We start from the raw sequence: 12,684 nt of genomic DNA, 5'->3' as shown, positions 1-12,684 counted from the left end.
CCCCTGCCACCAAGGGGCAGGTCACAATCAGCCGGCAGTGACATCGGCCACATGTCGTCGATTGCCTCTGTGCTGTCATCAGACAAGCGAGCCAGCTAACAGGGACAGCTTCTGCACGTCGTCGCTGCCCTAGCAACTGCAGCACGCAGTGGGGCGCGTCCTAGGTTGTTCTGTTGTGAAGAGCAAGTGGGTCTTTTCCAGGGGGTGGGGGACAGAGCAAACCTCCAGCCACAGGGCTCCTGGCGGAGGCCAGGAGGAGATGGACAGGGCTGCACCAGCAGCACAGCGGACGGGCATATCAGAGAGGGGGAGAAAAAGCTGAAAGACGCGGCAGGAGGCAGCTCCAGCCCCCTGCTCTGCGGGAGAGAGCTGTGTAAAGCTTCCACGCCGCAGGAACACCCCCTCATGCTGGGCACCCCAGCTCACAGGCAGCCCAAGGCTCACTGCACCCTACGGGAAGGTGAGCCGGGGCTGAGGCTGACACCCTCGCAGGCGGTGCCCTTGCCACAGGGCGCAGTCCCGCAGAGGCTGAACACGGCATGCACAGCTGGGTGCTGGCCTCTAGCCGGGCAGATTACAGCTGGCGGCTCCGACTTGCTTGTTTTCTGCTCTGTTTTTCCTGGTTTCTCTTTTGTAAATAAACTCAAGAATCCCAGCTCCCTGTGCGTGCAGAGGGCACGAGCTGGGAGCCCCTGGGCTCTAGGGGCCAGCTCCTGCAGAGATTGCATGCCTAAGGCCAGAATGTGAAAGCGCAAGCGCAGAGCGGTTACCTGAGGTAGTGAAATTGTAACCAATAGAAAGATTTGTATAAAATACTCCCTGGAAAGTGTGTATAAATGAAGAATGAGAGGGGGAGAAGGTGTGCTAGCTTTGTGGATTTACCACCTAGCACCCATCTCTGCGCAGAAATGAAATAAAGAAATATCTCGACCCTGTGTGTCTGTTGGTTGCTTGCACACCGGGTAACAGAACCCAGATTTTGGAACAACAAAACCCTCCCAGGAGCCCCCCTCCAAACCCCTGGAGACCCCCCAGGATCTCGCAACTCCCCCCTACCCCAGGGTCCCAACCACCCCCAGGAGGGCCCATAAAACTCCCTTTGTAGCCCCCCAACCCTCCAGAAGGCCCCCCCAAACCTGCAGCACTCGGGGTGGGGGGCAGCAGCCTATTTCTACCCCTTCCCCTAGGACAGGGAGATCTGGGTGTTTATTTGCCCCAGGGATGGTTGTTTGCCATGGGGGGGGGGCGGTATTTACCCCCCCTCCGCACCCAATGCCACTCTCCCCCACAGCCTCACCCCAACATCAACCCATGATGTACGCCAAAACCCTGCTGCAGCTGGGCATGATGTGACCCCCCCCCCCGAGATGACACGACCCCCTCGAGGTCTCAACACCCCCTGGGGGTGACACCTTCCCTCCCCCCCGGGTGTCTCCCCTCCCCCGATGGCTTTTAATACGCTGGATTGTATTTATTCCCTCCCCATCTTCTGGGGGAGGTGCTGGGGGGGGCGCTGGGGGGGCGGGTGGGGGCGCCCCACCAATGGAGGGGAGGGGCAGGGGGGACCATCTAGGGGGCACTGGCTCAGGAGCTGCCCTGCTGGCCTGGCCCCCACTTTACTGTCTGTAATTAAAGATGTTAAAATAAAGTAATTATTGGAAGCCTCGCGGGGGGCCCAGCGTCTGAGGAGGTGTGGGGATGGGGGAGGGTGTGGCGCTGCTGGCCACAGACACCTGGGTCCTCTGTACGAGTGCAGGGGAGGGGCGTGGCAGCATGCCCGGATGCCTGGGACCCTCCCGGACACCTGAGTCCCTTGGAGAATTGGGTTGTCCTGGGCTTCTTGCGTTGCCTGGACTCCTGGGCACCTCGGACGCCTGGGCCCCTCGCTCACCCGGGGGAGTGGGGTTGGGGGGGGTTCAGCATGGGAGCCCTGGACGCCTGGGTCCCCTCTGTGTGGGGGAGAGCGGGGGGTGAGAAGGGGCACCCGGACGCCTGGGTCCCCCAAGGGGCAGTGGTAGAACTGAGAATCGTGGCTGGATCTGGTTGATCATGTCAAATAAAATATTGAATCGGCAACAAGTTTCTATTGCTTAAACTGTGGAACAAGAAGCTGCTCTGGGTCCTTCTTGTGCTCCCAGCCAAGAGGCACCTTATCGCTAGCAACAAAACTTTAATAAAAAAAAACATAGAAATCTTGACTTTTGCTGCTCCTCACTGGCACCTTCCAACGATCAAAAAGAGAACGGATCATTTTTATCCTTCCAACACATCCGGGAAACGTCCTCTCAGTCGCCGCCGGCAGGGCTCGGCGGCTGCTTCCCCTTTGGAGAGCGCGGTTTAATTTAATCTAGAGGGGATTTAGCGAAATGCTAAAATGCGACATTGATCTCTAGGCGAGAGGCTGCTTTTTAAGCGTGGGGGAAAGCTCGTTCTGCGACACGTGTTTGGTCTTTGGTGGAAAGCTCTAAGCAGGTGGGAACAAAAAAAAAAGGGGGGGGAATAAATCACTTCTACTCACTTAAAACCAGTGCTTTTCCTAAATCCTAAGGACCGTGAGTCATGGAAACTTCCTCAAATCTTTGCTGCATTATAGTGTTTTCATATCGGATTTAAAATTGCAGTTAAACGAGGGGATTTTTTTGCATGTAAGCAGTGGGATGAAGACGAGCAGATCAGCGGAGACCTCCTCTCAGCGACCGTGAGCGTGTTGAGTGTGGTTTCATCTTGACAGCCCTTGGTGGGCATGGCTGCTGCTAGAAGAAGCTTGGAGGCAACATGAGCCAGTTCCCTCCCCCCCTTCCCCCTCCCCCCAAAAAAAAAGGGGGAGAAGAAAGGAAAGAAAAGACATGCATTTCCAAGACATTTGATGGGACGTTGAGATCCTTGGGCTGAAGGAGATGCTGCTCCATGGAGCTGATCCCAAAGGATGAGCCAGGGACAGCAGAGCTCCTGCGCTACCCCAGGGCTCTCCCTGCCACCAGCTGCCAGCAATGACCGTCCTCTCCAAATGCAAAGGACTGGGGAGATGTTCACCCAAGGAGACCACCGGTGGTACCACCACACCTCACCAGCTGCAACAGAAAACAGCCCAAGGGAGCTGCAGGAAACGGAGGCAAGTAGGAGTCCATCGCCCAGGTCTCCACAAACAGGACTTGCACCAGAGGAGAGCAGAAGAGGGGAAACAGGTGTTTGCAACGGCTCTCAATCATGAACGAACGAGTCCAACCAGAGAAGACCGTATTCTCTCCATGAATCGTGCAAGATTCCCAGTCCCAAGTTGAGGTAAGATTTCCATCTTTATGTACTTCAGCCGTAACCTCCGTGAGTTCAGCAATTTGTGGAAAACGGCAGGAAGCGGCGAGGAACAGTGGAAAGGGTCGAAAATATTGGAAGACGAGGCAAAAGCAATGGAAAAATGCATAAAGAGGCAGAAAAAAGGGAAAATGATGGAAATTGGGATGAAACCCCCAAAGCAGCAGAAAACAGTGGGGATGGCTGTGATGTGCCAGCAGAGGAGCTGCACCAAGATGATCAAGGTTCTCCCTGGCTGTTGGCCTCGGGGAGCCTCCCTGCTGCTGGATGGGTTGCTGGGTCCACCGGCCAGCTCGTGGTGAGTCTGAGTGCACACCAGAGCTATGCGTCTTACTGGCTTTCATCCTTCTCAAGCTTCATTCCCTCTCCGGTCGAGCCATGCCAGACCGCAGGTACACAACAGACCAGGTGGCCTCAGCCAGGAACAGGATGGTCGACAGCTAACAGTGCGGCTGGACGGCCAAGAGAGAACCCGGTGCTCAGTTCCACAGCACCCAGGTGCTTCCGGTGTGAGCCTGCAGTGTGCAGGGGCCGTGGTGGGATTGCTCCTGGGGAAGCTGGACTGAACTGCTCCGTGTCCCTGAGCAGCTCCTATGGCTGGCTGACAGTGAAGGGACTGTTCTGCAGCACTGAATTCGCTGAAAGGGACTGGGTCACACACGGCCCCAGCGCCAGCAGCTCTGGATTACGGGGCACCCCAGTGAATCAAAGCTGATGGCTCCTGGCTTTTGAGGTCTTTCAAGGGAAAACAGAAGCACATAGTCATGGGGAAGAGGGAGAGCAGAGGAAAGAAGCAATTCCCAGGGACGGCGCAGGGTGGGCAGTGGTGATAGAAAGAGAGCTGCATGGCAAACACCAGCCCGGCCCTTGCACAGCAGATGCAAGGCCTGAGGACAGCGGGTGTCTGTAGAGGCTACAGAGCTTCTCCCTCTTGCCCTTGTGTTTCCTGGTCCAGCAGAGCAACTGCCCTCTTCCCCCTTGCCTTTCTCTCTCTCCAAAAAAAATTACACACACATGGGCTGAAGAAACAGGACTTTATCTTTGAGGAAAGCAGAGCAAGGGGAAGAAGTGGTAGAACACTAATGGGACAGGATGCGCTTAGAGCTGTCGAGCTGTCCTGTGCTGCGGGAGACACCAGCCATGGCCCAGACCTTCCAGCACACTTGCGTGTCTGCGGCGTGCAGCCCCACGGCATTGGCACAGCTGTGGCCGTGCTGCTCAAACAGAGTCACCTCCTGGCAGAAGGGTGACACCTCTGCCATGCTCTCTGGAGCCAGTGACCCAGTGCTCCAAAGCTGAACCTTGGTGGCGACCGCTCCCGGGCAGTTCTCAGGTCCAGCACGGTCTGTGTCACCAGGCAACGGACGGAGGGTTCAGCATCAGCTTCCAGGGGCTGAAGGGCTGAGACAGAAAAGATCACAGCACATAACAGACTCCCACAGTTGCAGACATCCCTGATATCCCGCCCAAACAGGGCCCGTCCCACCCAGCCCTTCCCAGGCTGGGCAGGCAGCACGTGGGACAAAAGGATCAGCTGCAAGTTGCTGGTCAGGAATACCCCAGGTGACCCACAAATACTCACCTCCTCTCCCCCAAAGAGGCAGACCACACCTGCCTGGCTTATGGCAGGGCCAGCAACTGAAGCTCCCTTCCTGGGCTCCCTCCTCCTCCCTGCCAGGGCCTCCTGCCACAGCTGATCACACTCGCCACTGCAGATCTGCTCCACCTTCTCCTTCCTCTGCTTCATTTGCTGCCCCGTGAGCCCTAGGCAAACACCTCCTGTCAGCCCTCATACTCCCCACCAAGACCCCAGCAGCACAGCTCCCACCGGGCCTTGCCAGTCTAGCCACTCATCCTCTTTCCCTTGTGCAAGGTTGGCCTCAGTGTGGTCCCCGGGGTGCACGATGCAGGCATGCTGTGAGGCACTGCAGAAAGACCTCTCAGCCCACCTGCATGGTCAGGGATGCGACTGGGGTAGTGGCTCACCAAGGAACTTCACGGATGCCTCCCGCAAGGATGCCTCAGGCTTCTCCAAGTATGGCAGGCTCTGGTGCAGGTATTGCTCCGCTCTGCTCCTGTCCCTCAGCACCTGGAGACACCGCAAGGCCGTGGGTTGGCACCGAGACTCCCTGGGGAGTCAGGCTTGACCCTCCTCCCACGACCGGCCTCCTCTGAGATCCCCCCCAAGCCTTCTGACAAGGACAGCCAAGCCAGGGGCTCCTTCAGCATCCCAGGGGGACAGCAAGGGCAGAGGGACCTGGAGCAGAGTCCGAGGCGGCCGGGGCTCTGGGCTGCAGCAGTGGGTGAGGGGCACAGCTGTGTGCCCTGCACACTGGGCAGCGGGGCAGGCTTCGTCCGGTCAGGGCCCCGGGACTTTGGCCTTGTCCTTACCAGGTACTCCCCAATCTTCCATGTCTCCCCTGTCCTGGCCAGTTGCTTGAGCTCCTCCCACTTGAGGAGTTGTGCAGCGCTGACAAGGGCTTTCTGAGCGGCCTGCAGAGCAGCAGAGACCGGCAGATGCCACCACAGCCAGGACAAGACACCCTGCCTCCCCCTCATCTCGGCCAGCCTTGGAGCATGCCCCAGCCCACAGTGGGGCTTAGGACCAGGGCTGCCCCTCCCTGCTGAAGGCAGCGGCACCTCTGCCTTGTCCTTGGCCACTCAGCAAATTGGACCTCCCGCTGACATGCACTCAGAGGCACACTTGTCAGCAGCCCCTGCCATGGTGCTCAGGCCTCCCCCAGGTCATGTCAGCATCCCTTCCCCAAAGCACTGCTCCATACCTGGGCCGCTCTCTGGTTCTGCTCACTCACGTGCAGGAACAGTGGGACCAGGCTCCTCTGCACGCGCTGCTTCATCCTCTGCTTGTTCTTCCCCACCACAATCTCCATCAGGTCCTTGAAGAGCAGCATGGAGAGCTCTCGCACTGTGCTGCAGCTCTGTGAGGAAGGAAGGAGAGCAGCGGAGGCCTCAGCAACGACTGCAGGAGCCAGGCATGAGAAGAAGGTTTTCCTTTGCAAGGCCTCGTCTTCTGCAGGCACAACTGTCCCCCTCCCTGGCCAGGGCTCGGAGCTGGGGACAAGCCTCTGCAGAGGCAGCACAACTGTGGCAGGAGGTGCCAATACACTGGCCAGTGGGCACACGTGCAGAGGGACACACAGCATCCAGAGCCACGTCTACAGATGCACCCACACGCCAGAGAGCCCCTGCCTCTCCCACCAGCCTTACATCTTCAAAGCGTGGCAGAAGCCTCTCCGCCAGCTGCAGAGCCACTCTTTGGAAGCAACTCATACACACACAGTAGGAAAGAACCTGCTGCTCAAGCAGGACTCAGCAACTGGCTCTTCCATTCTCAGCTGCACACTTCCCAAACAAAGCAGAAGGCAAGAGTCAAACTCTTAGATCAGATATGACAAAGAGGAAGGCTTGTGAAAACTTCTGCTTCAGGAGCAGACACTGAAAGCAGGGGTTTTCTTGCTTTTCCATTTCCTTTCCCAAAGAACAGGAGACACAGTAAGGATACTTTGGTGTTTCTTCAACAAAATCGTTCCCTTTCCACTGCTATGCTCCCAAGCCCAGCCGTAACCGACGCTACTGGACAACCTCCCTTTTCAGTCAGGAGCAGAAAACCTTCTTACAACATAACTGATATCCTTGACTCCCCCTTTTACAGAACACACGGAAGAGCTGCTGTGCATATGCTACTCAGGTCACACACAAAGCAGTGGGGGGTGCATGTTAAATGCAGACCCCTTCCTCTAAAAATGCATTTGCATTCAGCACACACTGGTATTGCAGAAGGTAAAGCTCACAATGACAGAAAACGCCCGCATCCTCCAGCTCAGCTTTCAGGCAGAGACACATTTCAAGCTGACACTTCAGTCACACCTCGCCAGCATCGGTGTCCCAGCAGACACAAGGCACAACCCAGCCTTCTCCAGGCGATGTCCAGGGATACCTACAAGCAAGGTGAACAGGGGCTGGGGAAGCACTGGGCGAAGGAGCGGCCCCGGCAGGGCAGGGCTGTTCCCCATGCACAGGGGGCTGCGTGGAGCAGGGCTGCTCAGAGCTCCCGCTCGCCCCCAGGACACTGCCTGGGGGTGTCTCAGGAGGAAGCTCCAGCAGGGACGACACCAAAGGCAAGGCGCTTCCCTGAGTCTCTGCTTTCAGGTCCCTGCCCGTGGGGTGTGGGGAAGGGAGAAGGAGCTGCCCAGGCTGGACAGGAGTCCCAGACTCCGAAGTCCATGGAGAGACCAGCAGGTCTGCGAGGCAGCTCCGAAAGTGCCTTCGCCCACGCTCTGCCCATGCACAGCAGTGCTGGGCCCGTGCCCTGCTCTCGCAGTGGGGACGGTGCTGAGAAATGGTCACCGCAGGTGGCTCCAAGCCGCAGGGCCACCAGGAGAAGGGGCGCAAGAGCCAGGTGGTCCTGGGGGCCGGAGATGGCCCAGGCCGGGCCGGGCCTTGTCCACCCGCTGCTGGCACACGGCCGGGCCGCAGCGGCTACTGCCGCCCCCGTGCACATGGCCGCTCGCTCTGCCCAGCCCTCGGCCACATGGCCGGGGCGGCAGCTCCCAGCACCGCGGCTAAAGGCTCCAGGCGCCCCCGGGGCAGGAGACGCTGCCCCGCGGCAGCAGCCGCCTCTCGCCCCCTCCCTGCCTGTAGGGCCCGGGCAGCCCCGGCCCCCCCTGCCCCTCAGCCGCCTCCCCAGCCCCAGTGCGCATGCTCCGCCCTGCCCCGTCCGTCCTGACCCTCGGGGCCCCACCCCTTGGCTGCCCTGCCCGCTCCGCCCCCGCACAGCGCATGCTCACTGCTGCCCCCTCCTGCTCCTCTCTCCCAGGTCCCGCCCCAGGAGGCCCCGCCCTACCCCACAGGAGCCAATGGAGGCGCGCAGAGTGGGAGGGGTCACAGCATGGGAGGTGTCACTGCTGCAGATGGGGGCGGGGCCTGTGTGTCCATGGCCCCGCCCCTGGGCCCGCTGGCCCCGCCCCCGCCGGGCCCCACCACGGCTCCGAGCTGCCGGCCCCTTCTGCACACCCTTCTCTGCAAACCACTGCATCAGGTCTCTGACACTATCGCTTTCACTCTCCACCAGGAAATTGCTTTGAGACACCATCCCAGCTCTGGGAGGACGGGCTGCAAGCAGAGTGCTCCAGCTGAGGAGCACTGCGGCCCAGCAGTCGGGTGTCAGCTCCTGGGGAGCTCTGTGGCATGGCACCAGTTTCTGTGACGGCACCGCGTTTTCCTGTCCCTTCCTTTCTGTCCCTTGCCTGTCCAAAGACCCCTTCCAGTCACAGCTCCTGCTGTCCCACACCAATCACCAATGTCCACTGCAGCTGCAGTGCTGGCAGCACTGACCAGCAACCACAGAAAAAACGGCCTCTGACCCAGGCCCCTGTGTGCACATTTGGTCCAAAGCAGAGGTCACGCTGCAACGACAGCCTTGCTTTACGTGGCTGTAGTACCCCTCTCACTCTGCCATTACTACATAGAGTTACATTTAGATTAAGTTTCCATCTTAGGGTTAGTGTGACTTGATTACCCACTGCCAGTCCCTGACCTCGTGCTGCTGCAGGCGGCACTCGTCCGCTAAGTGTAGTTTTAAAGAGAGGCTGTGACCGAGCTTCAATACCCATGTTGTGCCAGGGGCAACAGCAGAAGGCAGGAGCTGTTCAGGACAGGTTTGGGGTATCTGTTGCAGTTGTCAGTGTGCCCCCGGTGAGAAGGTAACACCCCATGTCCCTGCAAGAGGAGACACCCAGGTCTTGCCCATCGTGAGCACGTCACGTCTGGTGAACTTGGTGCCTTCAGCGTCTCCCGCAGAGTTCCAGAGGGCAAAAATCTCTCCAGCAGACACAGGGGAACAGATTACCGGTGGGATAATACTGCCTGCATTTGGGGAGCACTGTGCAGAGCGAGTGGCTGTTTGTAGCTTGCATTTCTTCAAAGAAGAGAGCTCTGGTTTCTGTTTGGACTGAGCAGCTCCTGCAGATGTTCCTAGGAAGGACCTGGCAGAGCTGTGATTCTGTGCGGCACATTTTCATGTTGTGTTGCGTTGTTTCATCGGAGCTTCGTAACGGAGACGCTCCTGCCACGGAGCACGCAGTCAAGGTGTTTCGGGGGTATGAAAGCACACTGCCAGCCTGAAGTCCCGGGCTCCAGAAATAACCACTTCCACCTGCTCCGAGTTTAACGCTGCATTTCATAGTTTGGCTGAGACAGAGAAGAAAGCAAAACTGTCTCTGAAGCTGGTCAGGAGCGTGTGGGGAAAACGACTTCTTGAATCCAGATGGCGTGGCCGGTGCGGCCCGGGCTCCGGGTCGGAGCTCCCCGTGGAGGGCTGGGGTCGGGGGAGGCTCCAGGCAGGGCTGCGGCTCTGCTCGGGGTTCCCGGGGAGCGGCGCTGGTGGGGGTGGCTGTGGGGGAGGCGTGGGGCTGCGGGCGAGGGCTGCGGGGCTGGGGCAGGGGGCGAGGGCTGGGCGCGAGCGGGGAAGGGTTGAGAGCTGCGGGGGCTCCGCGGGCGGAGCAGGGCGGCGGCGGCGGCGGCGGCGGGGCCGGGCGCGGGGCGGCCGCTCCGGCCTTAGGGCGGCACCGAGCCTGCCCGCCCTCAGGGCTGCCGCCCACGCCTGGCCAATCAGCTCGCAAGGGGAGTCCGCGAGCCAATGGGGGCCTGGGGGGCGGGCTGTGCCCTGAGCGACATGCCGGCCGCCCAATGGCGCGCCCCGGCGGGGCTGTCCCTGCTGCCAGGCGCGGGGCCGGCGGGGCGCAGCGCCCCCTGCCCGCCGCCTCCTGCGCCTGGGCCAGGGCTCGCCCGGGCCGGGCCCGTGGGCGGGTGGGGGGCGGCGGGGGCCTCTGCCCCGCGGCCGCGCGGGAGCGGCCTGCTGTGCGCAGAGGGAGCAGGAGAGGCAGCGGCACAGGATGGCGGAGCAGGAAATTCCGCCGGAGCGCAGGAAATCGCTTGTTCACTGTGAAGGGGCCGAAGGTGGGCAGAGGTTCCCCGAGAGGCTGCGGAGTCTCCGCTCCGGGAGAGACTCCAGACCGGCCCCTCCTGCTCCAGGGCAGCCTGCTCCAGGGGACCCTGCTTGATCCGCAGGGCTGGACCAGACCAGCTCCCCAGGTCCCTGCCAAGCTCGGCTGCTCCAGCCCCTCCCAGTCCCTGCGCTGCCACTGCCTCCCGGGGTCGGCGGGAGCCCAGCGTGCGCGTGGGCCGAGGGGTGGCAGGTTGGGTGGTCAGTGCGCGGGGGGGGCTAGCGGGGAAGGGGGTTGTGTTAGCAGTTAGGGTCGAGGCCGCTCCTTGGGGTTTCTGCTTGGGGGTTGGTGTTCCGGGTGGAGCCGGGGACGGGGGGTGGCTGTACTGGGTGGGGGCCGGGGGGGAGGATTGGGGGGAGGTTCTGCTGCGGTGCTTCGGGGTGCTGGTGCTTGTGGTGAGCGCGGGCGAGCTTTGTGGGGGACTGGGTGATGGCTGGAGGTGAGGGCTGGGGGAAGGTTGGCATGGTGATGCTGGGGCTGAGGGTGGGGGTGAGGTGAGCGCCAGGGAAAGGGGTGAGAGGTGTGTGTCTTGGCTCAGCGGTGGGGTTTGGGCTGAGGGGTTGGAGTCGGGGCCGGGGCTGGTTCAGGAGCAGGGCTTGGGGTTAGCGGTTGGTGCCCGGTAGGTGAGTGGCTGCAGCGCCTGGTCCGTCGGGGCTGAAGCGGGAGGGAGGTGGCCGTGCGCAGCCCCGCGCTGCCCCTGGAGCTGCCTCCCGCTGCCTCCGGCAGCTCTGTCCTCCGCGGGGCGGCGGCGTTCGGGCCCTGGGGCTGCAGCGGCGGCGGCTGCTGCTCGTGGAGCCGCTGCGGGCAGCAGAGGTGACCTCAGCGCCGCCACGAGCGGGGCTGCTGGGACCCGCGTGGTGACCCACCGCGGCCCCGCAGTGTCCGGGAGGACGGTGCTGGGAGGGGGCAGGAGCGCGCGGGGCTCGGGCAGGAGCCGCCGAGCACAGCTGCGACTTTCCCTGCCGCCCCGGCAGCCCTGCGGAGCCGAGGCGTTTCCCGAGGCCTTCCCACCTCCTGTGCCGGGTGGGAGCCACGGGGCTGGGGCTGGGGCTGGGCAGCGTGGCGGGGCCGCGGGGGCCCTCAGCCGTGGAAGGGGCTGTGGGGCAGGAGAGCTGGCGCCAGGGCCGGGGCGGGCGGGGGGACGCTGCAGCACCGCCACCACCCCCACGGGAAGCTGCCTGGCTCTGCCTTAAAAACTTTCCCCCTTGGCCTCTGCTCTGCCCCGCAGGATGGAGGAGAGACCCCCCAGCCACCCCCGGGCGGCCGGGGAGAAGGAGGGCAGCCGCCCGCGCAGCCCCCGGGCACCCCAGGAGTGGGACGGGACTCCCCAGGGCAGCAGCTCTCCCCAGGCGTCCTCCGAGTGCTGCAGGGCCCAGGCGTCGCGGAGTCCGCGGAGCAGTGAGTGAGGGGATGCGCGGGGCTGGGCCGGGCCGGGGCCGGGCAGCGCGTCCTGCTCTGCACGGGGCTCCCGTCTGCCCGCACCCTGGTGCTGGGGTGCCCGGGGCGGTAGCACGGAGGCCGAGCTCGGTGCGCTCGTCTGTGGTGCCTGCGCTCAGTGTCTCCAGGCCTCCTGGCTCTCTGGCTGTTGCAGGGGCCAAGTTTTCCATCTGCAGCTGGTCAGAGCTGTCGAGAGAGGATGAGGAAGCCCTGGAGTTCATCCAGGCCTTTGTGAGCGGCACACAGAAGGTAGCTGCAGCCACGTCCGGCCGGGCCGGGCCTGAGTCTCCCTGCGGGTCGCGCCGGCTCTGCTGCCAGGCGGCGGGGGGGCTGCTGGCTGTGCAGAGCTGCTCCCGGCCAGGGGACACGCGCACCTCTTGCAGCCCCCTCGCTGCTCGGCTCCTGCTGGTCTTTCCCCTGCTCTTCATGCTCACTCCGTCTCTCTTCCCTGTGCGTCAGGAAGAGGTGCAGAAGCTCAAGTTCCTGGAGTGCATCTGCACCCTCTGCCGAGGCAGCAGCTCCAAGGCCTTGTCGTGGGGCCTGGATGTTTTCTGCTGCACGTACGACCTGGCCGAGCATATCAAGGTGAGGGCACGTGCAGCAGCTGTGAGTATGGGCTCAAGGGCAGCTGGGCGCAAGCACAGCTCTTTGGAGAGGACTTGGGCACTGGGAGGACTGGGGCAAGCAAGCATTGGCAAAGAGCTGCTGCTGACAGGTGTCCGGGTGGCCTTGAGAAGCCCTGCGAGCTGAGACCTCAGAGTGGGGGTCATTGTGGGCTGCAGTGCAGGGATGGGGGCCTCAGGCCTCTGCTAGCCTCACAGAGTGCTGCTGGCTGTGCTGGCGCTGGGCGGTGGCACTTTCAGTGTGGCATGCTGGTTGTGCTCTCCAGGTGCTGCTGGAGGAGGAGCCG

This window comes from Rhea pennata, unplaced genomic scaffold, assembly GCF_028389875.1.
Source record: "Rhea pennata isolate bPtePen1 unplaced genomic scaffold, bPtePen1.pri scaffold_32, whole genome shotgun sequence".
NCBI classification, from domain to species: Eukaryota; Metazoa; Chordata; class Aves; order Rheiformes; family Rheidae; genus Rhea; species Rhea pennata.
The sequence above is the reverse complement of the archived record's forward strand: the minus strand, read 5'-3'. Positions refer to the sequence as shown.